This window comes from Macrotis lagotis, chromosome 3 (assembly GCF_037893015.1).
Source record: "Macrotis lagotis isolate mMagLag1 chromosome 3, bilby.v1.9.chrom.fasta, whole genome shotgun sequence".
Taxonomy (NCBI): domain Eukaryota; kingdom Metazoa; phylum Chordata; class Mammalia; order Peramelemorphia; family Peramelidae; genus Macrotis; species Macrotis lagotis.
In genome coordinates this window covers 237,398,126-237,424,880 of record NC_133660.1, presented here as the reverse complement: position 1 = coordinate 237,424,880, position 26,755 = coordinate 237,398,126, and the positions used below count along the sequence as shown (strand labels likewise).

The window sequence follows — 26,755 nt, the reverse complement described above, 5'->3', positions numbered from 1 at the left end:
GAGTGAATGATGAACTCTTCCACCTGGAGCAAAAGATCTCAGTTCAACAGAGAGGTGAAATAATTTTCTCTTTTTTGTTTGAGTTTCAGATACCACCCAAGGGGAAATTTCCCCAATTTTCTAGTGTACTAAGCAGAAAATAGAGATGTTTGAAGTCACCAGCTCCTCTCTATATATTGGTTTCTTCTCAATCTTTCTGTCAGGTTCTGGAGCTGGGTTTCTTCTCTAGCAGAGCTGGAAGCCAGAAGACCAGGATATCTCTCCTTTCAAGCTCATTGAAAACTCTGTCTCCCTTGATATGGATGCAAATGACCCTTTGAGTCAAAGGTTCCATAACTCTTCACAGGGTTTCTTTTGGAACTGTCCATCATTTCTTACAGCATGATATGTCATCACATTCGCATACCATATCTCTTCATTTCCTATCAGGTGCTCCACAGATATCATGCTTCCTCCCAGGATAAATTCAACATTAGAAATCTCATCATCATGGAAATTGCTTCAGCCTTGATACTCAACATCTCAGTATCTTTAGTGGTCTCTTGCCTTTTATTAGAACCTAGAGGTCAGAGCAAAATACTCCTCACAAATCCTCTCTTTGTAAAGGATTCATAATGTTCAACTAGTTTTTCATTTCCCATCAGCTACTTTGCATGGTTTTGAATTCATAAACATCATGTCCTCATGCTGGTTACCCTCTGATAATCCAACATCCTTTGGTGTATTTTCTTCTTCATTAACTAGTACATTCCCTGAGGGCAGGAATTGTCTTCTTTTTCACATTTATACCCTTAGCACTTAGCCTCCCTGACCTCAAGGTCTTCTTTGAGAATGAAGGACAAGCACCATCATCATCCTCATCATCCTCCTTAGCATAGTGCCTGATACATAGTAAATGCTTAATAAATTTTTCTTGACTGACTTACCTTGTTTCATCATGAACTTTTCCCCTCTACATATACCTAAAAAGATAATTTCATCCTTGTGTCTTCAATTTATTTATGATGTGATTTTTTATATCTAGAGAATTTATCTCTTATGCTGAGGAAAATATTTAGCAATATAAAATTTCCCTTGAGGATTGCTTTGTTACATCCCCCAATTTTTATATGTTGTATAATTGTTACCATTATTTTATATGAAGTTATATATTATATCTATGCCTTCTTCTTTATTTCATCAATTCTTTAGAATTAAATATTTAGCCAGAATTGGTGAAATTTTATGCCTGAATTACCAACTACTCTGAGGCTGGTGGATCTTTTGAGCTTATATTTTCCTTAATTTTATTGTCTTATACTTTAGACTCTCTTTGCTGCCCACATCTTCTTTAATAAGCTTTTTTATCCTTTCTTCTTTCCTCTTAAAACCTCCTCATAATTCCCCCTCCAAAGAAAGGGTTTCTTTTTCTTAAAACAAATTTCTTTCTGAATTTATTTTTTTATTCCCTTCTTTACCTCTACCTATTCTCTCATGTTTCTCTGTTGAATTGAATGTATTTCTGCTTAGAAGTTTGTGTGTTCTTGCCTTCTTTGACCAGTTCACACGTATGTGTAATTGAGATGATGGTTACTTCTCCTACCCATTCAATGTGTGTATTGTCTTTTACTTGTGCACTCTGATTATGTGAGATAAATTCTCCTACTTTTCCTTCTTCCCTTTCCCTGTCTTTTTTCCTTTCTTCCTTTAAGGTCATCAACATTTAACAAAATCACTCATAGTCCCTTGGTCTTATTCAACTCCTTCTGTGATTCCTCATGACATTAGCATTCTGAAGGGACCTTCGTTTCATCCTTTCCTCACTTCCCATATGAATATAAACAAGTCATCCTTACAAAGTCCTCTCTTGATTATTTCCTTGTAATTTTTTTTTTAGGATTTTTGCAAGGCAATGGGGGTTAAGTGGCTTGCCCAAGGCCACACAGCTAGGTAATTATTAAAGTGTCTGGGGTTGGATTTGAACCAGGTACTCCTGACTCCAGGGCCAGTGCTCTATCCACTGCGCCACCTAGCTGCCCCTTCCTTGTACTTTTTAATGTTTTTCTTGATTCTGATGTTTATATTTAAAGTTTCTATTTAGCTTGAGGTTTTTTGATTAGGAATTCTTAGAAATCTTCCATTTTATTCCCTGTCCCCACCAAAACTTTTTTTATTTGGTTGAGTAAGTTATTTTTGGTCTATTTATTTTGCCTTTTGGAATTTTGCACTCCATACTTTCTGCTTCTTTATAGAGTAGCTACTAAATTTTTTTTTAAAGTTTTTAGTTTTTGCAAGGCTATGTAGGGTTAAGTGGCTTGCCCAAGGCCACACAGCTGGGTAATTATTAAGTGTCTGAGACCGGATTTGAACTCAGGTATTCCTGACTCCAGGGCTCTATCCACTGCACCACCTAGCCACCCCATTGCTACTAAATCTTGTGTGAACCTGCCTGTGGTTTCTCAGTATGTGAATTCTTTTTTTTTTCCCGTTTAGTTGCAGTATATTTGCTTTGACCTAGAAGCTCTGGATTTTGGTTATGACTTTTCTGGAAGTTTTTATTTTGAGGTTTCTTTCAGAAAGTGATCAGTGAACTTTAACATTTTTCCTTCTTTGCCATTCTAATATGTTTGCATAATTTCTTTCCTTATTTCTTAAAATATAATATCTAGGATCTTTTTCTTGATCATGATTTTCAGGTAGTCCAATAATTCTTAAATTATTTCTCCTTCATTTGTATACTATATTCATTTTAAAAATATAAAATGACATATTTTCTTTATTTTTTTAGTTATTTGATTTTTTTAAAAAACATTTCAGCGTGTTTCATGGAGTCATTAAATTGTTTGGTCTTTTCTGTTTTTCAAAGAGTCTCTTACTTGGTAAGCTTTATAATTCTTATACTAAGATGTCAGTTCTTTTTCCATGTCTTTCTTTCATAGCTCTCATTTTTTTTTAATCCTTTTCTCTGTTGCTTTCTTTTAGTTTATATGGTACTCTTTTGTTCCCTATTCTGAGCCTTCTTCTCCAAACTATTTCACTTTATGGTCTCATCAGCAACCATGAATTCAATTATCATTCTTTGTAGATAATTCTTATTTCTATTTGTCCAACCTTAACCTCTCTTTGGAACTCCAGTCTCAAATCTCCAGCTGTATGTTATCTTAAACTGGATATTATATAGATATCTTAAATTAAACTTGACCAAAACAGAATTTATTGTCTTTTTTTCCCAAATTCTAATCTCTTCCTAACCTTTCTTTTACTGTCAATAATATCACCATCCCCCCAAATACCCAGGTTTGAAATCTAAGTATCATCAAAACCTTCTCTTTCATCCCTCACATCCAACTAGTGGCCAAGTCCTATCATTTCTACTTTTTCTCCTATCCACTACCTTCTTTCCTCTGACACTGCCATTACTTATCATCTCATGTCTAAACCATTGCAGCAGCCTGCTGGTTGATCTCCCTGTCTCAGGTCTTTTCCCACTTCTATCCATCCTTCATTAAAATTTCAAAGTAATCTTAAAGGACATGTCTCGCCATATCACCCTCTCTCTCCCATTCATTAAACTCCAGCTGTTTCCTATTACCTCCATGATCAAATAAAAATTCCTCTGTTTCACTCCTAAAACCCTTCATAACCTGACCTTTTTCTTCTTATATCTTATTCTCCATTACATACTCTTCAGTGCAGTGACATTCTTTTCTTTACTGTTCCTCATGCACAATACTCTTTCTCCTGACTCTTGTCTTTTGTATAGCCTCTTGTTTTTTAGTCAAGTAGGTAAGATTCTCAGTCTAAAGAGAATTCTTTAGGATAGAAGAGGTTTGGATCAATCATTGTGGAAAGTTTAAGAGTGAATCAAAAATTCCATATTTATATTGAAAAAGATTAAATTTGGAGTAAGAGTAGAAAGACAGGTAGAATAACCCTAAGTCATATATTGAAAGTTATTGTAGAGAAAAAGAATTACATTATTTTGCTTGACCTTAGAGGCCAGTAGATGTTGATAATGATGATTTTCCTTCATTCTTGAAGACCACCATGACATCAGGGAGTTGATGCCATCATATCATGTGAATTGGATTTGAGAGAGAGAGTGTTGTCTAGTGGATGGAAACTGTGGCAGAGAGATGTAGGCTTAGTGTGGAGAAAAACCTAACAATTGGAGACATCCTAAAAATGAATGAGCTGCCTCAGGAAGTGATGTGCTTTCTATCAGTCAGAGGCTAGATGACCCCCTGATTGTACTAGATAACCTCTAGAGCTCTTGTAAGTCTAATGCTCTTGTAGTTCTTTTTAAAGAAAGTTAATCTATTGTAATTACATAATATTATAGCTGGGAAAGTCCTGGGAGATAATCAGGCCCAATACCCTTGTTTTGTAGAATAGGAAATTGAATTCCAGAAAGGAAAAAAAAACTTGCCCAAAGTCACACACCAATGAACAGCAGAGTCAATGCAAAATATTGGTGATTATTTGGGATGATTAATTGTATTTAATAATTTTTGTGAGGAATATGCAGATGTATTCAAATCATCCTTTCTCTGTATTTGTGAGTGAAGGGAAGACTGCATGTTTTGCTTGTCTATTTTTATATATATAAGGTTTCATTCTTCTTTGAAAGAAAGAATGAAGAAAAGAAAGCTTATCAATTGTGGCTCAAATGCAAATCATATTAATACAGAAGTAAAAGTTTGGGCAAAAGTGCCACCTTGTGGAACGAGTTCATAGGTGCAGGTAGAAATTGGCTGAGAAACTTAATCTTTTTTTCTCCTACTGCTTTGGTTTCTTAAGATTTCAAGAATTCATAGGATGTTATAGCTGGAGAAAACTTTTGAGATGATCTTGTCTATCCTTTTTAACTTTACAGATAGATTGTTTTCAATCTTATTATAAAATTAGAATGAAGATATAAATGCTAATTATAGTTATATGTATTTTTTCAATAACTTAATTTGGTAAAAATGGTCCAGAATTAGTTATAAGAAATATCCTCAAAATATAATTGGATTCTTATTACTTATTTTCCTTTATATGATAGGCCCTATTACAAAATATTTTTGGAAGAAAATCAGAAATTTACATATCTTGGATTACATGTCAGCTTTTTTAGGGGGATAAGTTCCAAGTTCTTAGCTTTTGGGAAAGTTTTTTTTTAATTTCATTTTAGAAGAGTGGATGATCTGTAATAAGTCTAAGTAACTGAAGAAGGCTAAAGAATAAAACGTTTTGGAGCCTTGTTCATCTCTGCTTGATAGATCTCCCTTTAGTGAAGGTGAAAAATATATCTGGCCTGGCTACTTCAGTACACATACACTCATTTCATTTAGTATGATTAATTCTTGATGCTGGGATGACTTGATTGGGTAGGCTATTATAGATCTTAAACTAACTCTGGGATTTGGGTCATAAAAAGGGAGGAGATATCTGCAAGAGGACCAGTTGGGAGAAGCAAAGTTGACTATGGTAAGTGTAGAAAGATCAGTGGATTTGGAGTTAGAGATAGGGATTCCATTTCCAATTTTTCTGCCTTCTATCTTTAAGACCTTAGGTGGGTTTCTGTTGAGTTTTCCATTTTCTTATCTGTAAAATGAGGGTATTGGAATAGACTCTTTAAAAATTCTTTCCCCACTCGATTTCAATAATCCTGTGATACCGAGAAGAGCAGAACAAGAAGAACAAAGATCTGACTGAGGGTCCTGGTGAGGCCTGCATCAATACAGCCCCCTCAGTAGCAGCCATGGTGAGGCAATGATAGAGGCTTTTGGCCCCAGAGATGGTGATGGCAAGACCTCTCATTAATTTCCAGATGGGGAAACCATATGACCCAGGGAAGGAGAGAGCCATATGTCTCTAAAATGGCAGCAACCACTGAGATGTTAGAGGGGCAAGAATTCGGACCCCTCTTGGTAACCATATGGCTGTTGAAATGGAGGAGCAGCAAAGGACAGAGCCATGGTTGGAAGGAGAAAACCTGGATATTTCTCTGCTATTAGCATGAATTCATTGACTTTTGCAAGCCTGTAGGAGCTGACTTTTTAGGAACTCCAAATGGGAAGGACCTTTTGGGAAAGCCCTGGTACCATAAGTACCATAAGTCTGTAGGACTATACAAAGTCCTTTGAGATGATGAGGACTTGGCAGAAGGTGAGAGGGAAAAGTCTTTTCTGGAACACTATGTAGGTTCCCCATTGTTATCGTTGTTATTTCAGTCTTGTCTGACTCTTGGCAAAGATGCTGGAGTGTTGACATTTCCTTCTCCAGCTCATTTTACAGATGAAGAAACTGAGGCAAAGAGGATTAAGTGGCTGACTCGAGATCACATATCTAGTAAGTGTCTGAGGCTGGATTTGAATTCAGGAAGATGAGACTTCCTGACTCTAGGTCTGGTCCTCTAAACACTGCAACCTAGCTACCCATGTTTCCCTTTGAGGGAGTCTTAGTTGCAGTGTTTTGCTGCAGTCATGATGAGGGAGGGATTTGAGAAGGGATAGGAGACCCTCTAGGATATAGGAGAGATTGTATGACTATTTATGGGCTCCTTTGAGATCTTTGCATTTTTGTATTTTCTTTTCCATTTTTTTCCCTTAGAGGAAATAAAGACTGTCCTATAGCCTATGTATACTGTTATTTTGAATGCCTGAACAGGATTTCGAACTTGTTATTTTGAATGCTATTCAAATAGGTCAAAACCTAGACTAGATAGATAGCTATTCCCTAAGGGAGCCTCTAATAAGAGAAAGATGAGTCAAAGAGAATTATTCGTGAGATTATTAAAAGTAACAGTATAAAAAATTGAAAGAGAACCAGATTTTTCACAGTTATTTTGAGGAGTATTCTGAGCCAAACAAAGGATAAAAGCAATCACAAAAATAAGATTTAAGTTCATAAAATTGAAAAGCTGCTGAGCATGTATAGGTGAACTTTTTATCAGCTACCTCTGATAAGAGTCTATATTCAAGATATATAAGGATTTAGTGTTCTTTCTGTTGCTTTGAACTACTTTTCAAGAAAAAGCTAATCCCTCATCTCCATATTAGTTTTCAGATACTAAAGCAGCTATCTTTATATCCTCCTTATATCAAGAATTAATAGTTATACATTTGCAAATGGATAATTGTTTGGAAGATACGAATAAACAGTCCTCAAAGGAATAATTGTAAACTATTAACAACCTTCTGAAAGATTAGTCCAAATCATTATTAATAAGATAAATGAATAGTTTAACAATGATGAAGTATTACCCAATACTGAGAGAATTGATAAATAAAACAATGATGGGAATAGTCAGTGTTGTGGGAGTTGTGGAAAGATAGCCACACTAACTCACTATTATTTAGGGCTCTGGTTGGTCTAACCATTTTGAAAAACAATTTAGGATTATGCTTTTAAAAAGGAACTAAAATGCCTTTGACTTTACAAATTCTCTTGTTAGTTATTTATCCCAAGGAGGTCAAAGATAGAAACACAAATCTCACATACAACCAATATTCATAGCAGCACTTTTTTTTTAGTAAGAAAGAACTGAAGGGGCAGCTAGGTGGTACAATGGATAGAGTACCAACCCTAGAGTCAGGAGGACCTTAGTTCAAATCCAGCCTTAGACATTTAATAATTACCTAAATGTGTGACCTTGGGTAAATCACTTAACCGTATTTCTTTGCCAAAAAAAAAACTGGCATAAGTAGGTGTTCACTGATTGGGGAAAATGACTGTGCTATATTAACATAATGAAATAATACTAACCATGGGTAATATTTACATATGTGTATGAATATGTATATGTATTTGTATATATATTATATACACGTACACTTTGCAAAGCACTTTACAATGTCTCATTTTATTCTCACAGCAACCCTGGGGGGCACATATTAATATTATCCTCATTTTGTATTTGAGAAAAGCAAGACAGGCAGAATGCAGTGAGTAGCTCAGGTTCACACAGCTAATATGAGTCTTTCTGACTCCTAAGAAACAATGGGACAGCTAAATGGCTCAATGGATAGATTGCTGGCCCTGGAATAAGGAAGAACTGAGTTCAAATTCAGCAAGTCGTTTAACACTGCTCTAGTTTCCTTACCTGTAAAATGGAATAGAGAAGGAAATGGCAAACTACTCCAATATCTTTGCCAAGAAAAGCCCACAGAGAGGTCACAGAGAAAGTTAGACACAACTGAAATGATTCAATATCAACAACAAAAGAAACAATGACTATGAAGAGTTGCATGGGAATTCTGACCTGAATTGATAGGTGAAGGGAGCAGACCAACAAAATAATATGCATTTTGTCTTTATCAATGTAAATGCAAAGCCTCTAAACTAGGTTTTTCTTTAATACTATATAATTTTGATGACCAGAAAAGAGCTAAGAAAATGCATCTTCTTTTTATGCTGTCCTAGAGTATGGTCATTGGTCCCTGCTGTCATCCTCTTCCTCCTTCTTCTCTCCCCATCAACAAGGGCTCTGACAGATGGTCTCTGTTATCTTTCATCTTATCTTGCCAGTGCTACTTTCTGGCCATCTCTTTCCTTGGCTACTTACATTTCCACCATCATTCTCATGTCTCCCCCACCAAATCTTCAACTCTTCTCTTGACTCTGAGAGGTGAATTTTCTCTTTACCTTGGTCAGAACCAAACCTCTGCACTAGTCCTAGGACATTTCTGTACTATGCTGCCTCAAGCTTAGGTAACTCCCCAATCCTAACCCCAATTTCTAATTCCTAATACATTATTTTTATTTTCATCACTAAACTTGAGGGCAGGAACCATCTTATATGGCTATATTTATATGCCACAGTATCTGGTCATCATAGTAAGTCCTTAATAAACGCTTTATTCTTTCTTTGCAGAGGTGGGGTACTGTGATCTAAAAGCTATTATATATTCTGTCAAGATTGTTGATTAGTTTTGATGAACTTCTTTTTGACTTTTATTCTTTGTCACAAAGAATGACTTGATGGGGATGGGTGGGTGCAAGGTTATAATTGGAAGTGAAGGTAGTGTAAGAAGAAAATATATTAAAATGAGAAATTTTGAGCGTGTGATGATTTTTAACCACATTCTTCTTAAGGTCCTTTCTAGCTCTAACTATGAAAATGGCAAGAGACTTTGCTGTATAATTATACTGACCTGAATGCTTCTTTTAGACTTGAATCATTAAGTACTAGCATTTAAAAATAGTTTCTGTAGTGGTGTGGTTGAAAACTTACTATAAAGCAAAATTCAAATCACAGAATCTCTAAGCTGTCAGTTACTTCAGAAATCATTTAGCCCAATCCACACCAGAATGAGACTGCCTTTGGTGATATCCATGATAATGCAATGATACAGAATTCCCTACTTTGTTAGGCAGCTAGTTTCACTTTGGGACAGTTTTGGTTATTAGGAAATATTCCTTATATGAGGCTGAAATTGGACTGTAACTTGTCCTCATTTATCTTAGTTCTTCCCTCTGTAGCCAAGGATTGTAGGATTTAGCACTGGAAGTGCCTTGGAGATCATTAAGTCTAATTTAGGTCATTGAGATGAGGAGATGAAACCTCAGAGATTCAGTGACTTACTCAAGGTCGCATGTGCAGTAAGAGGCAGTGATAGGATTTACCTCATGAATTTCAAATCTTTTTGCCTACTGTATCATATTTACATGTGTGAAAAGTCTAATTGCTTTCCATGATAGATTTCAAATACTTAAGATTGACATTTTCATATCTTTCCCAAATTTTCCCTTTTCCAGGCCACATACTTCACCTTATCCCAATAAGGCATTGTCCCCAGAAATATAATTCCAAATTTTTATTGTCTCATTTTATTTGATCACTTCTTTATTACTGAGAAACCTTTAATTGATAACATTGTCTTTTATTAAAAGTTTATTTTTGTTTGAATTCACAATCTTTTCAAATTAGTCATTAATACTTCCAAAGAACTAGGATTTCATCAATGTGGGTGCTCCTCAGTGCTTATATTATAGATTCAAAGAAAGAGAATCATAGATTTAGAGCATAGATCATAGATAGGACCTTAGAGACCATGAAGCCCAACTGCCTCATTTTATAGAGGAGGAAACTGAGGCATAGAAATTAGCTTGTTACACAGCTAGTAGGGACTGAAATGAGACAGTTTTTCCTGACTCCAGTTCTAGCACTCTATTCTATCTGCTTCAACCTGCAGACACTTTAGTATTCAACAATCCTCATGAGTTGTTTCTAAAACATTCTATCCCTTGGTACCCAACTCTTTGCTGAACCAATCTATTCTAGGTTCTTCTCTGATCAGAGACAGCCAGACCTATCCTTGAAGACTTTCCAGCAGCTTAGACATTCTAGTTTTGAACTTAATTGACTTTATCCTTTGAAATTCCCAGATCATATCAACATGGAGGCATCAGAAGGCCCTTAGTGAACGTTTGAGTAGCCAAGGATATATAAACAAATACTAGCTATGATAAAGAAATCCTTGTTGGCACAGTAGATAAGAGTGCTCGAGTTGGAATCGGAAGAACCAAGCTTGAATTTTGCCTTAGACAACTACCACATGCAGTTTTGCAATTATCAAGACAATCTTTCAGCCTCAATTTTATTATCTATACAATGGAGACAGTATCAATACCTATTTTTGCAGGCTTGTTTTGAGGTTCAAACTAGATAATAGATGTGAAATACTTTATAAATCTAAAAGTGATATATAAATACTAGTTTCTTCTATTTTCATCATCAGTTCAACTTTGAATCTATTTTATACTGCTATATTGCATTTATATATATGTAGATATACATAATTTTATTGTGTATTAAGATTTGATCCTGGTTCAGGGTTATTCTAAATGTATCTTATAACCACAAAAATGTACTTGCCCATCAATACTGTTACTGATTCTAACTTCCCAAGAAGGTCAATGAAAGAAACAATTCTGAGCACCCACTCTACATACATATGTTTGTATATGAGTATATTCAATATATATATATATATGAAATGGGTAAACAAGTATAATATGCAATGGAATATTGCTTCATGAGAAATGATGAATATAAGGAATTTATAAAAGTATTGGAAGAGATATGAAATAGTACAGAATGAAGTAAGGAGAAGCAGTAGAACAGTATAGATGACCATAATGTAAATGAAAGGAAATCCCAGAAGGCAGCCATATGCAAATGAATAAAAATAACAAATCTTGGTCATTGAGAGCAGTTGATATGGTAATATACTTGATTTCTTTTCAGAGAGATGGGAGATTCCTGGCTCAGACAGCCTATGCTGTCACACTAGGGTCATTTTGATGTCTGTTTTTGTTAAACTCTTCTTCTTTGATACAAGAAAGGGCTCAGTTGCGGGGAGAGGGAAAAATATTTTTAAAATCTCATTAAAACATTAGAAAATGTGATTTATAAGGTAACCTCAAAGAAAAAATATCAGTGAAAGTTATGACATGGCATTAAAAGAGAGAGTTGATCCTAACTCACAGTTGTCAGTCGCTTCCCTCTTTATGAGCCTCAGTTTCTCCATCTGTAAAGTGAGGATATTAATCCCTGCCCTGCTTGTCTCAAAGGGCTGTTGAAACATTCAAATGAATGTGTATGAAAGCTCTCTGCACCCATAAAACACTGTGCAAATGTGAGCTGTTTTCATTTTTACATATCAGCTTTCTTTAAAGGGCACCGCTGCCCTATCGGGGATTCATTGGTTGCCTTTTTGCATGTTTCGGTGATGCTGATGCTTAGACATTTTTTCAGAGTCATAAATAGGGCTGTCATTTCCATTTTTTGTTCTCTTTTGAAGGTTTGCATGCTCATTTAGCTGTATGAAGCGATGAAAGAGCAAATCAACACCCTCTGCGGTGGCTGAAACCCAAGGGGGAAATAGATTTGAAAGCCTGTCTAGGTAATGGGCATCTTTGGATTGTTTTGAGTTTTGCCAACAGCATAGAGACTTCAGATGAACCAGGAAGGACCCCAAGGAGGAAAGCCTTTTCTTTTGGTTCTGTTGGTGCTGTGATTTTAGGAGAAAATATTCTTTTTGAGAAGTTCAGCCTCTATAAAATGAATCTTAAGGCAGGAAGGAAGTCTAAGCTTGGGTTCCAGCCTCAAACAGACTCCATTGTAACAGAAGTTTTCTTTCTTCTCTTTCTCTAATTTCTTCTCCCAGATTTGTTAGGATGCCAGCTTTTTTTTTTCACCACCACCATACCTAGGGCACATTTTAAATGTGTATTCCATATGTAAAATATTTTGTATTATCTATGCATATATAAATATTTATAAATTCAAATACAGGTCTTTTTATAAGTTTGCATGCATTTGCTATATATATATATTTATAAATTACTTATGTGTACTATTGACTAATATAAATTACAAAACCTTACATAGAAATAGAAGTTTTAAAACATAAGATTTGATACTAGAGTCATTTGGGAATCACTGGAGATTATTGAAGAGAGGAGTAACATAGTCAAACCAGCATTTTAAGAAAATCAGTTTTGTAGCTGTGCAAAGATTACATTGGAATGAAGAGCATCTTGAGACTGGGAAAACAATTAGGAGATTGCTTCAGTAGTAAGAATGAGGGATGATATAGTCCTGAACTAAGGTGGTGACCATGTGGGAAGAGAGAAGGGCCCAAATGTAAAAGATGTCAATTGATCAATAAATTTATTGGCTAGGGCCAAGCTCTGGGAATAAAAAGAAACCAGACCAATGCTTCCTGCCCTTGAGGAGCATACAGTATAAATGAGGAGATATGGAAACATCATCCAAGCAACTTTGTACTTGGAAGTGATCAACAGAGGGAAAGCATTAAAACTAAGAGGGACTGGGAAAGGCTTCCATTTTAGAGACAGAGGAATTTTATCTGGGACTTGAAAGAAACCTGGCAAGCCAGGAGACAGAGAACAGAGGGAGTTGTATAAGTTGCAAAGGTAAAACTGACAAGATTTGGCAGTTGATTGGATATGTGGATGTGGGTTGAGAGAAAATGAGAAATTCACAGGATCATGTCAAGGTTGTGAAAATTTGGATGATTGAAAGGATAGTGGTACTATTGATAGCAATAGGAATATTTAGAAGATGGGTGAGTTTGGGGGGAAGGATAATGCAATGATATCTGTGATCCAAATGTCAAGCCCTCCATAATTGCTCACCTTGGATAGAAAATGAAAAAAAAAGATTTAAACTTGTGAAAAAAGGAAGGGGAAGAGAAAAAAATTCATAATAATTGCAGCTAGCTAATGATAGAATTAATTACTAAGAAAGGAAGTAGGTTTTCTCTTACTAGAGGTCCATAAGCAAAGACTGGTGATAATTTTTGTAGCATATTGTAGAAGGGATTCTTGTTCAGGTACAAGTTAGAGTAGCTAGCCTCTAAAGTCCTTTTTCCCTTTAAAATTCTATAAAACAGAGAGATAAAAACCATACTGTTTTATATTAGTTAATCCATTTAGCTTTCCTGCCTCAATGCCTCTGTTCATTGTGACTTCTACCTCTAATTCTTACCCTCCCCTTTTTGTCTGTCTTTTAAGGATAGCTCAAATGCTTTCCTGTTTCCAGCCCTCATTTTTAGAAATGATCTTTCTTTCTTTTGACCTTGTATTTTATTTAGTACCTTCCTGATTTTCATATATGCATATATACATGCTGATTTCAATTTAATATATATTTATTGAATATGGATATATGTGCCATTTGAGAGCTAAATGAAAATGGTGAACTGGGAGTCATGAGTTGAGTTTGAATCTTGGCTGCCACTTAATATTTATGTGATCTTGGGAAAATCACTTTACCTTCTCAAGTCTCAATTTCCCCATATGTAAATTAGAAATAATAATATTTCATGGCCCTACTTCACATAGTTCTTATCAGAAACAAATAGTAATGTATATAAAAGCTTCAAAACCCTTAAAGTATTATATAAATTTAAGCATATTCTTCTAAAATCCTACTTTAATATCTCACAATGGAATGAATATGACTCTGGATTCTCTGTCAGCAGAGTTCAAATCCTAAACCTCCCAATCTGTATAAGATTTTGAGTACTGATCCAATGATAGGAACACGTATGCCATTAGTTGGGAGACTAGCAAGGCCAAGTTTATAGATATCATAAGGATGATCAGTTACTTGGTCACAGTTTCAGAAAGACAGATGATTTATTTAGGGTTCATGAAATGCATTGGTGGAGAGAATATGCATATCTATGCAATTGTGGATCCATGAAGCATTATTGTTGTTGCTACTAGAGTTTAAGCTCTTAATTATTTTTATCTTTCCCTTAGTGTCTTAACAATGCTCTGTTTATGTAGGCACTTTAATAGTGTTTGTTGACTCAATGGATGATTTAATCAGGCATCTGGAATATTTCTGACCACTTTGACCAAAAGACTACACCTCTTTCTTAATCTTTTAAGGAATTCTTACAAACAAATGCAAGACAAATAATCTACAGGGATAGGTCTGTTTTCCATTTTTAAATACTGATTGCAATTGTCCTTTGTTTTCAATACTGTGTAACTTCCTGGTATCACACAGAAGTTCCATTATTATAGAGCTGAAGTTCTTTGGATATGTGAAACATTCTGAAAATTCATTCAATGCTTTAAAACTTATTATATCCAGGAGAGACAGATTTAAGATTGCTACAGTTTCTGGTTGAAGTACTTCGAGCAGAAATCCATACTCCATTAGGTTTTTGAACATTATGTGACCTTAATTTTCCAGATATTTTGCCCTTTAAATTGAAAGTAGTATTTTAATACTATTTAAGTCTTCTGAAGGGGCTTGTAATATCATAGACTTAAGTTGTGAAACATTTGAACCAAATGAAAGGTAAAATAGCAACTGACTCTAGACTTTAGAATTTTACTTTTTTTTATTTCCAAAGATACAGTGACATAAAGATATGTATCAGACCTACTTAATACACTGAAGTTGGTGAAGAAAGCTATTTGCTGGAATGTGAGGTTGTTCACACTGTACCTTGGACAGCATTTCATTCACTGTGCCCTTTCTTTGCTTTGATGACAATATTTCTGAACAGTAGGCACTATAAGTTCTGTGAAGTTAGGGGATTTACTTCTTATAAAACTATGGTCTGGACAAAATGAAAATCTACCTGGACAATAGCGGTGGAGTTATCTCACTCCACCAGATAAAGCCAGAAATATAAGACTGCATTGTATTACTAAGGTAACAGGGCCGGTTTGAAAAATCCTCTGTGGAAAAGGCTAGATCAAAAGAATCTTGCCCTTTCATTAGTAAATTAGGTCAGTATTTTAATAATGTGTTCATTGAAAACTGTACACATTTTTCCCAAGTAATTGATAAAATAGAATTCAATTCCTATCTTAGAGTTATAATAAGTGAACTGAGTTCTTTGAGAGCTCCTAATTGCTTCACCATTTTTTTTTTTGTAAAATATTGTTTAGAACCTGAATTGGCCATATAATCTCTGCATTGGATTGTCATTCACTTAGAGGTATCATACTCCAAGTTTTCTTTATTAGTCTATAGAATCAGGGTTTTAAAAATATATTAGCTCTCATCTGTGCAATACTTTAGTTATGAGTTGACTATTAGGAGCACACTGTTCCCTGAATGATTTCCCTTACACAGATTCACATTACATTTGTTAAATGCCAAATAAATTACACGACCATTTTAATGTCAAGTAATTACTGTATTGAATTGCTCGGGAATATCTCTTAATGTAAAGAAGCAACTGGCGATAACATCTCTACAGCTTTTCACTGCTAGTATCAATCTTATGATGGTATTCTTCTTGGCTTGTTATACCATATACCTCTTTTTTGCTGTTACTCTGATCAGTGTTGTTACTTCAGCCTTTAAGGTCAAACAAACAGAAATGATTCTTTAGAACCTGAAGTCCCAGGTTTTTGAGGCTGGTGAGCTCTCTTGGGTAGAGCCTAGTGGTCTTGAGTCCAGGGTCAGACAGTTACATTCAGCATGATTCCTCTGACCACTTCTGAGTTCTCTACTGGGAGGCAGGAGACCTTCAGGTCTCGTCTTGACTCTACTTCTTCTAGCTTTGTGACCTGGGATAAATTTCAGGTGCCATTTCCACCTTTCCAGCTAAATCTCATCTATTATATATGTGTTATGTCTCTTAACATCCTGCTCTGGAATACCTCATTGTGTCGTGGAAGTGTCCCTAGTTTCTCAACGGTTGTGCTAGTCAATCACAGGAACTAAAGTTTAAAAGGCTGGGGCAGGTGATGGCTCACCTTTGTCCTTTCTTAGCCTCCCTCTAACTGAAGTCAAAGAGATTCATCTTCAGGCAGACTTCAGGGTCAGAGATTTTTCAGATTTAACAAGTTTCAAAGATGATCTGCTGTGTTCTAAAGGAGTTTGTGGCCTATAAGAATCTTAAAATATTGAAGTTAAGTTTATGAGTCCTATCCCCCAGTGGAAAGTAAGAGCCATGAGGGCAGGAACCATGCCAGAAATCATAGGCAGCATTTTACTCTGTGTACAGTTTGCTTGCTTGCTGAATTGAGCTATATGGATAAATCTAAAGTTCCTTCCAGCTATAAAACTCTAGTGAGTATGTAAGTGGGTACCATCAATCATAAAAAGCATGGGGAAAATGTGTGGTTGAGTTGGGCTAAGAAAACCATGAACATTTTCTCTGGAGCATCTTGGTAGTGTGATCTTTGTGAAGCATGGCACATTTACCATATTCACTTGTCACACTAGAATAATGGTTAATTGGTTCATGTTTTTAAAGGGAGGACATGGGTATGGTAAATTAGATGGAACCAGGAATTTGCCTGTGTTTGCGTATTTCTTACTTAATCAAGGTTTTAGTTGTATTAAAAGCTAATGTTGATGTTTCCAGAGTGTTTTAAAAAGCTAACCAAACAACTCCTTAAATGCCATAATAGTCCAACCTTTCCAAAACTGCATCTGTGCACCCCTTTGAATGGGAAAACAATGCCTAGTTCAGCAGTTCTCTATGTTTTTGGCAAACCAAATAATAGTATTCTGAATACAATATGTTACCCTCATTAGAGTCAGGTCATACCCTTTGAAAGCACTCAGAGTATATTCAAAAGGCCTTTATAGTCTCTTGTATTAATTGAAATACCTGCTGAGTCCCCCCAAAAGCTCATAAACATATGAAAAACTGTGTATTTCACATGAATACTAGGAGAAAGTCTAGAAAAACCAATTTGATTAATTTAAAAAAACACTAGATTTTCCTCATATTTTCTGCACTCCATTTTGTTACTATCCTCTTTATAAAATTTTAAGGGTACTAGTTTTAATATCCTAATCATATGTCAGGATTTGTTTTTATTATTATTGTTTCATGGTGTTTTTAATAATGTTAATGAGAGCAAAATTATAGATTTTGTTTCTTTGTAGGTGAGTTTTTTAATAATGTTAATGAGAGCAAAATTATAGATTTTGTTTCTTTGTAGGTGAGTTAATTTGCTCTGTTTTGTGTCTAAAGACTGCCCTTAATCCTGGATAACCATGTTGCAGGTATATGCCATTGGTGACAAGGGGAAATGGGCTAAAATATATGGATACAATTCTATAGTAATGACAACATAGTGTTATTACTAGAAATATACTGACAAAAAGGAAGAATGCAATGGTTCTCCTGCCCTCTGCCTTAGTCAGAGCATCCCAAATGTTTAGAATATTTTGCTTAGTTCTGAGAATATTTTTGTGGGAATTTGACGATTTGGAACATACTTCAAAGAGGATGACTGAGGGGTGAGTAGACTGGAAGTCAAGTTATGGGAAAATCATTTGTGAAGAAATTAGTGATATTTAGCTTGCCTGGAGAAGACAATACTTAAAGGGATATGATCTTAACTTACTTAAGCTCTTTGGATTTCAGTTTCCTTATCCATAAAATTAGTAATGTGAATTAGATTATTTCTAAGATCTCTTTATCTCTAATGCAATGATCCCATGATTCTATGAGGTATTTATTTGATGGGCTGTCAAGTAGGAGAAGTATTATATTTTTACAGAATTACAGAATTTGACAGTTAAAAAGGATCTTAGTTGCCATCTAAACCTACCCACATTAAAAAGGAATCCTAACCATACAAATTGACACTTAGATTCTGCTTGAATATCTACAAGGAGGGTAAACCCACCCCTTTTTAGGGATGCTCCAGTTGTTGGAAGTATGCTCAGGTCCTTCAACCATACCGGATATCTTAAACTCAAAATCAATCATCATCATCAGAACACTTTTAATAGGTTTCCTAAACCATGATATGTAGAACTAGACATAAGAGTCCAGGTGTCAGACTTGTTAAGTGAAGAATAACATAGAAAAATACCTCATCTCCCTATTCTTGGAAGTTATTTCCCTCTTAATGCTGCTTAAGTCTGCATTATCTGTTTTGATTGCCACATCACACCATAGACTCTTATTGAATTTGTAATCCACTAAACATTGAGATATTTTACAGAATAATTGCTTTCTATACATGTCCCCATCAATTTATACTTGTGACATTGATTTTTATTGTATCCATGTATAGTATCCCTATTGAATTTCATCTTATTTGATCCATCCAATGTTTTAGCCTATCAAAGTCATCTTAGATACTGATCTGTCACTGGTGTTAGTCATCTATCTCAGCTTTGTGTCATCTAAATTTGATGAGTCTGCCATTTGTGCCTTTATCCAAGTCATTGTCGAACATGTTCTATAATGTATGACCAAATACAGAACTTTGAAATACTCCCTTGGAAAACTCCTATCATGCTTCCATTGAACCACTAACAACTACTCTTTCAGTCCAACTGTCCAACCAAAATCCATCTCCATGTAATATCTAATCCACATTTCTCTCATATTCTCTGAAGAAAAGTGTGATACTTTATTGGTACTCTTGTTAAAATATAGATGGATCGATCATATCCACAACATTCCCATCATCTATTAATGTAGTAATACTGTGAAAAAAGGAAAGGAAATTATGGCAGTCTGGCATGACCTGTTCTTGATTGATGTACTCTGGCTCTATATTATCACTATTTTCCCTTCTAGCTATTCTCCAACTAACTCTTTTTAAAACAAAACAAAAGTTGTGCTTTTCTTTTATTGTGAAATTAGGAAATTCCAAATAAAATGAGCATTTGTATTTATGTTATTTACTACTCTGCTTTTGGAACTCTAGCACAACTCTCATAAAGCACTGGTGTGTCAAGATCTTTGTGTGAGATCTGTGATTGGTTCCTTAGACTCCTCCTCCTCTTATTCTTTCCGTCAAAGTGGTTATAGCATACTCCAATGGTCAAATCCTTTCTATTTTTTTCCTCCTTTGGTTTCCACCCAATTATCACACACTCACCCCCTATTTTTCTCATTTGGTTCCTAGATTTCCTCACATAAGCATACTTTCTTAATATACAGTACAATCTCATACCTATTCTTACCTATTCTAGTTCTTAAGAGTAAGGTATTCCCATCTCAAGCTATATCCAGTCCTGAGTTTCATTCCAACAACTTTCAGTGATTCTTATAAGGCCAAATTTGCCTCCTCACATTAGGAATTATAGCTGTTTAGTTTGTTGCCTAAAGTCTGGGAACTCAATAATTGAATTTTACTCCTAGTTCCTTTCATCTTTTCTGACCACTCAAGCATCTCTCTCTCTCTCTCTCTCTCTCTCTCTCTCTCTCTCTCTCTCTCTCTCTCTCTCTCTCTCTCCTCCTTGTCTTCATGCTTGACCTCCTGTTTCTTCTCCTCCTCCTCCTCCCCCCTCCCCCTCCTCCTCCCCCCTCCTCTTTCTCCTCCTCCTCCTCCTTCTCCTTTTCCTCTGACTTTTCTCCCTCCTCCCCCTTCTATATAGTATCTAGAGTTCTTCAGTTTGACCCCATAAGATAGAACTAAGATCACTTGACTCATGATACCCAACAGTGGAATGGACTTTCTTAGTAGATAGTGAGCTTCTTGTCTCTGGAGGTGTTTGAGCAGAGGCTGAATTATCACTTCTCTGGCATGTTACAGAGATTTGTGCTTCCAGAAAAGACTGGGCTAATTGAAGTCAGAGAGCTCTTCTGACTGATATTTGGTGATTTTTGATTAGTTCAAAGCTATCACCATTCCTAGATAATACTCAAACACACAGACACATACTGCCCTTAAATATAAATATATTCTTTGTTGGATGGCATGATAGTTTCATTTTCATAGATGAAGTGTTTTGTTCTTTTTTTGATTTGAATATCAGGGAGAGTTTTTAAAATTTACTTTTTGTTTTCTTTCTATTTATATATATATAATATTATGTTAATTCATTTTTGTTGATATTTAGAAAATACCAAAATTGCCTATTTCCTCATATAGAATAGAATAGAAAAAGAGGAGCATACACAAAACAGCTGGTTTTTCTTTTAAAATGTATAATGCCTTCAGTGTACAATTTTCAGAATTGTCCTGCTTGTTGATTCTTCTTTCTGACCTTCAATTCTCTCCTCTGAAATTTTAAAAAATGTCTTCATGACCTCCTCCCCACTTTAACTACTGTCTCTATCCTTTCTCTTCCTTTTCCTCCCCTTTACAAAAAAAATAGAATTACAGGGCAAGTTTTGGGAAAAACCCCAGCATTACTAGATGAAACCATAAAACTAGGATTGGGCTAGATGACCTTTGAGTCATCATTCCAACTGTAAGATTTTGTAATTTGGTTCAAGCATAGATACATATAGAAAAGTTCACATGGTCAGATTATATTTATGACACAGTATAATTTTTCTAATAATGATAGCTTTGGGAATAAATTAGAAAGTTATTCATTTTTTTATTGATTCTTTTGCTTAGGTAATGGGGGTAAAACCTGATGGAAGTGCTGTTTCATGAATATATTGCTCACTTTCATGTAAACCAGGTGAGTACCCTACATTAAAAATCTTAAACTTTTGCTTATTTATTGAAACATCCTTTGTTTCTCCAGGACCGCCTTCTCCAAATTGTATTTACTTCTAGTTCCTAAATTAATGTTGGTGGCTTCCTCAGAGTTCACAATCCATGAAAAATTCATTTATTAAACTGGAGCAAAGAGAATCCATAGATCTTTAAAATTTCTTGTTAATGTAAATCTATACCTCCAGAACTTATTCTATGCCTTGTTAACAAATATTTATTGTTAAAGGGGCAGAGATGCCACAAGTTGTACTATCATGCTGGAATATTGAGTTGAAAGAGGATAAAGGCATTTCTTGCACTACCTATGTATAGTGATCAGCCTGGGGCTGATTCAGGTTTGACTTTTAAAAATCTCTTCAAGTCAAGAAGGAGTTTTCCTCTATTATTTTCCATGATTTCTCTTGCTGCTCCTTCCTGTACAACTTAGGTATTTACCAAAGTTCTGCCTTTGACCTTCTCATCTTTCAATATATTTATCACAATTTAATTAACATTATGTTTATTTATAAAATTGTCTTTTCTCCCCCCATTAAGCTAGAAATACTTCATTTGATAGGGGCAGTTAGGTGGTTCAGTGAATAGTGAAGGATCTGGAGTCAGGAAGGTTCTGAGTTCAAATCTGACCTCAGTCTCATCCTAACTGTGTGACCTTGGCCACTTTACCTCATCTATAAAATGAGCTGGAGAAGGAGATTACGAACCATCCCAGTGTCTTTTCCAAGAAAACCCCAGTTGGGGGTCACAAAAAGTTGAATATGATTGAAAATGACTGAATAGCATCAGCACTTCATTGGTAGAGATTGTGTTAAGTTATCCTCATTTCTCCTTCAGTGCCTAGGATTGGCATACATTGCATATCATAGAAATTTAAGAGATTTATAATTGAATGAATGAGGATCTTACATAATGCTCACTTCCAAATAGTGTCCTCCACTGAGAAGTGAGATATTTTTCCTTGGTGATCGTTAACATGTAATTAATGTTAATGTTTAAATGTATCAACTTCTAACTTCTTAAAAACACATTTTAAATCTCCATATATTCAATTTTAAAATAATAAATCAATGTTAAATACCTACTATGTGCCAATGTACTAAATGATTATAAATTTCCTAAAACCCAAATGTTCAAATTTCTGAAAAGTTGTTCATTGGAAAAATAATAATAGTTGGAAAAAAATCTGAGTTATACTCAAGTATTTTAATGTGACAGATTCCTTCTGGGGGCTACTTCTTCAACTGTCCTCAAATTGTGAGTTTTGTTTACCAAAGGGTGACTGATATCTTACCTTCTCTCTTTTATGGGACTAGGGGTAAACCTGAAAGACTGGATTTTTAAATTATTGCTTATGTCCTCCTTCCTCAAATTTATTTGATTGGCAGTTTTTCAATATCCCTAATTAATTTGTGACCAAGATATTCCCTAAATGAGTGTAGTATGAACAGTCAATATAAAACATTCCTTCCAAATGATATAGCAGTGGCTATATTTAATGGTTGTAGACTAGTGGAGAAAGGATTTCTAGGAACCAGAAGCTATGGGGCATGAAAAATGGCAGCAGTTCAAAAAGAGATCTCCAGGCTGTTTCTCAGACTTTTAGTCTGACCATAGTATACTTTTAGGCTTTAAATATATTATGGAATTATAACTACCCATTGGGAGAATCCTAGGGGACTGAAAAAGCCTCCTGGAAAAGGGAAATGCCTTCAAGAAAATATGATAACAAAATAAAAGAAATTAAGCCTTTTTTAGATTAAAATTTTGATTCATGTATAACTTTATATTTTAGAATGAAAATACTAATAATATCATTTTTTCCCCAAGGAATCCTTGTTTCTATCATGCATTGGTTCCCTAGAGTATAGGAAATGGTGTTACAGGCAGTCTTCTAGGGTAAATAATTATTGAATACCTTCTCCTCTCAGGTTGATTCTGTGGACAGTTTTTCATTTTTTCTCATGCCATAGAGGTCCATCACACCTTGCACAAATGAGCAGAGTGGTTTTGGTGGGGGTAGGGCTCAGTTAGGTTGGGGCTTTTTCTTATGCACAGGTTGGATTCTAAGTGTTTTATTTTCTTGAATCATCTGGAGGGGATATGTTGGAACAATCTGCTGCCATTGGATTTAGAGTCCCAATACCTGGGTGTGGAATGTGAGTTTTTGGTCTTCAGCCATGACACCTCGCTCCTGTGGCTCATCAGCAAGTCAAGCCAACAAGCATTTATGAAACATCAAGGACACAAAGAAAAGCTTAAATAACAGTCCCTGCTCTCACGGAACTCACAGACTAATGGGAGAGAGACACCATGCAAGAAACTCTCAATAAACAGAATTTATAAAGGATAAATTTGAGGTGATCTTAGAGGAAAGGCACTGCTATTAAGGGATCAGGAAAGTTTTCTTGCAGAAAGTGGGATTTTACTGGGGATCTGAGGGGAAAACAAGGAAACCAGGAACCAGAGAGGAAGAAGGGGAAGAATTCAAAGCATTGTGACATTGACTTGTAAGGAGCATGGAAGAGAATATGTCGTAAGAAGAAGCTGATATTTGTTTGTCCTTTGTTCTTGAGGAAGATCATGACATCAGGGAAGTGAGGCCAGGTCAAGCACATAAACTGTATTAGCGTGAGGGGATGTGCTGTGCTAAGGCTCACTTTCTCCTCCAGAGTCATCTGGGACCAGTGACCAGATATGAATCAGGACAACCAAGATGTCTCTGTATGGGAGGCAATTAGGGTTAAATGGCTTGTCCAAGGTCACACAGCTAGTAAGTGTCAAATGTCTGAGGGCAGATTTGAACTCAGGTCCTCCTGACTTCAGGAATGGTGCTCTAGCCATCGCATCACCTAGTTGCAAGAAGAAGCTAGATGGTGCCAAAGCACATAGAGAGCCAACCCTTGAGTCAGGAAGACTCATCTTCCTGAGTTCAGATATGGCCCCAGAAAATTACTAGCTGTGTGATCCTGGGTAAGCCACTGAATCTTGTTTGCCTCAGGTTCCTCATCTGTAACCTGAGCTGGAGAAATGAATGGCAAAGTCACTCCAATATTTTGCCAAGAAAGTTCTAAATGGACTCACAAAGCGATGGAAATGACTGAAAAATGACTGAACAACAAGGTGTAAGAACAATGGAAAGGTAGGAAGGGGTCAGGTTATGAAGGGCTTTTAAAGTCCAATAGATAACTTTCTCTTTATATGTGATCCTGGAGGTAATAATGAATAAGTAGAATCTATTTAAAATTTGTGTGTGTGTGTGTGTGTGTGTGTGTGTGTGTGTGTGTGTGTGTGTGAGAGAGAGAGAGAGAGAGAGAGAGAGAGAGAGAGAGAGAGAGAGCGAGAGAGAGAGAGAGTCTTATGACCAGGAGACCAACTAGCAGGATATTGCAATAGTTGAGACATGAGGTGCCTCTTGCGATGCATGCCTGCACCAGAATGGTGGCAGTGTCCCAGGAGAGGAGTTTATAAAAAAGACGTTACAAAGATACAATCAGCAATACTTGTCAGTAGGTTAGATATAAGGAGTAAGAGAGAGATGAAGATAACACTGAACTGATGAGCCCAAATGTCTAGTGGGATGGTGATGATATCCTTGGAAAGTGAGGAAGAAGGGAGGGTTTGGAGGAGAGCAAAGGATAATGAGTTCTATTTTGGACATGTTGAGTTTTTAAATTGTCCATGTGATATTTAGTTTGAGATGTCTATTAGGTATGGCAATGCATGACTGGCAGTTCGGAGAGAAGTTAGGGCTTGCTGTGAGGATCTGAGAATCATAGAGATGATAAGTGGATCCATTGGGGGTTGATGGGATTACTTATTGTAATAGTATAGAGAAAGGAAAGAAGAGGTCTTAGGGAGAATCTTGGAGTGGAATATTCTTGTGGGACAGGAGATACAGCTATTTAACTCACTTATTGTAGGTTATTTGGGTCTCTTTTCTTGGACTTGCTGAATTGCCAGTTTATTTTCACTTTTATAGAAAATCTAGATACTTCAAATGGATTCATGGGTAGTTATAGATCTGAAGAGATCCATAGACTGAAATGCCTAGAGACAAACTAGATGGTGAAGAGGACAAAAGGCTGAGCCTGGAGTCAGGATGAGTTCAAATTTGGCCTCAGAAACTTACTAATTGTGGGATCCTGGGCTAGTCACTTAGCATGTTAGCCTCAGTTTCTTTAATAAGAGCACCTACCTCATAGGGTTGTCATGAGGACCAAATGAGATATTATTTTCAAATAGTTTATCATGTGCCTGTCACTTTATGTGTGCTACATAAACACTTTTCTCATTTCTTTGAATTCTTTTTCTATTCAAAACACATTTTGATTTTCCTGTCCTATGATTAAAAAGGCAGAAAGTGATTTTGTCTCATATCAGAATCAAGAAAAGAGTTGTTGGATCAATGGACAAAACAATACAGAAGAGAATGGAAGACAGCCCAGGACAGAGGCTTAGGGGACAACCATGGTTAGTTGTGTGGCCTAGATGAAAATCCAGTAGAGTGTATACTGAGAAAGAGCAGAATGACAGAAAAGAGAAGTTCCAGGTAAGATCAGGATCACAAAAATCTATAGAGAAGAGTGTCAATAAGGGAATAACAAATACCAGAAGGATGTTAAGTGAGAAAGTCTGTTACATTTGACAGCTTTTAAGACATCACTGGTAACTTTGGATCAATTAAATGATGAAATCAGAAGCTAGACTACAGAGAATTCAGAGGAAAATAAGAAGAGGCATTGTGGATTTTATGGAAGGAGTTTTTGAATGAGACAAAAAGAATGATATCTGATGGGGACTGACAGATCAAATGAAGATTTTTTTTGAGGATGGAGGAGATGTGACATATTTAAGGACATCAGGAAGGCAACCAGTAGACAAGTAGAAGTTAAAGACTAGTGATAGGGTGAAAATAATAGAGGAGGGCAATCTGAAGGAGAAAATGGGGTGGAATAGGATTATTTATAAAGCTTGTAGAAGGGTTTGCCTTGGTAAGGAAAAGAGCCAGCTATTTATGAGAGACAAAATTGAAGGTAGAGAAAGTGGTGAATGATACCTTAGTGATATCAAATGAGGAAGAGGGGGAAAAGGAGCCTTCTGCCAATGGTTTCAATTTTTTCAGTGAAATATGAGGTATAACATCTTGCCAGCAGTGACTGAGAGAACCCTCTGTGATTGTCACAGGATAATCTATTTCTTTACTTTTATAGAGATGGACAAGGGAAACATTCTGGAAATCCTGGGGGATAACTTCCTCTTGTCATATAACCCAGAAAATTTCAGTCAGTTTTTGTATGAGCAATGGAACTCCCTCCTTATAAATCTCAACTGAAATAGAATCAGCACAAGGTGCTTTGCCACACAAGAGGAGCCAAATGACATTCAAAACCTCTTCTTCAGTTGGAAATTTGTCTTGAGAGGGGTTGACTTCAACCTGAAGTAAACAGTCAGTGGCTTCAGCATTGATTGATGATGGTCTGTTGAGAACACTAAGGAAGTGTTCAACCCATCCCTCTAGGATCCTGTCCTTATCACTAATCAATGTGGCTCCATCAGCACTGAGTAGCTGAGATGCGCCATAGGTCTTTGACCCATAAATAGCCTTCAGGGCATCGTAAAAGTGTTTTGAATTGTTACTATTCCCATAAAACTGAATTTCAACTGCTTTTTTTCCCTGAGTCAAGAATCCTGCATCTCTCTCAGCTTCGCATTACTTTTGATGGAGTTAAATGTTACCTTTTTAGAGATGGATGAACTATTCTACTGTTAAGTCCTCTGGGGTTCTTGGTTTTCACTTAGCAGCTCCTGAATTTCATCATCATTTTAATCAAACCAGTCTTGAGTTTTGCCACTG

At 35.9% G+C, this 26,755-nt stretch overlaps 1 protein-coding gene across 13 annotated transcripts in view; it reads left to right on the top strand.

Moving 5' to 3' along the window:
• Positions 1–26,755, top strand: part of STK33 (serine/threonine kinase 33) — a 234,528-nt gene that overhangs the window by 65,001 nt on the left and 142,772 nt on the right. For all 13 annotated transcript variants that reach the window (XM_074230242.1, XM_074230240.1, XM_074230244.1 and 10 more), the window contains exon 2: positions 20,800–20,866. The gene's annotated coding sequence lies outside the window, so the exon portion shown is untranslated. The remainder of the gene's footprint in view (positions 1–20,799; positions 20,867–26,755) is intronic.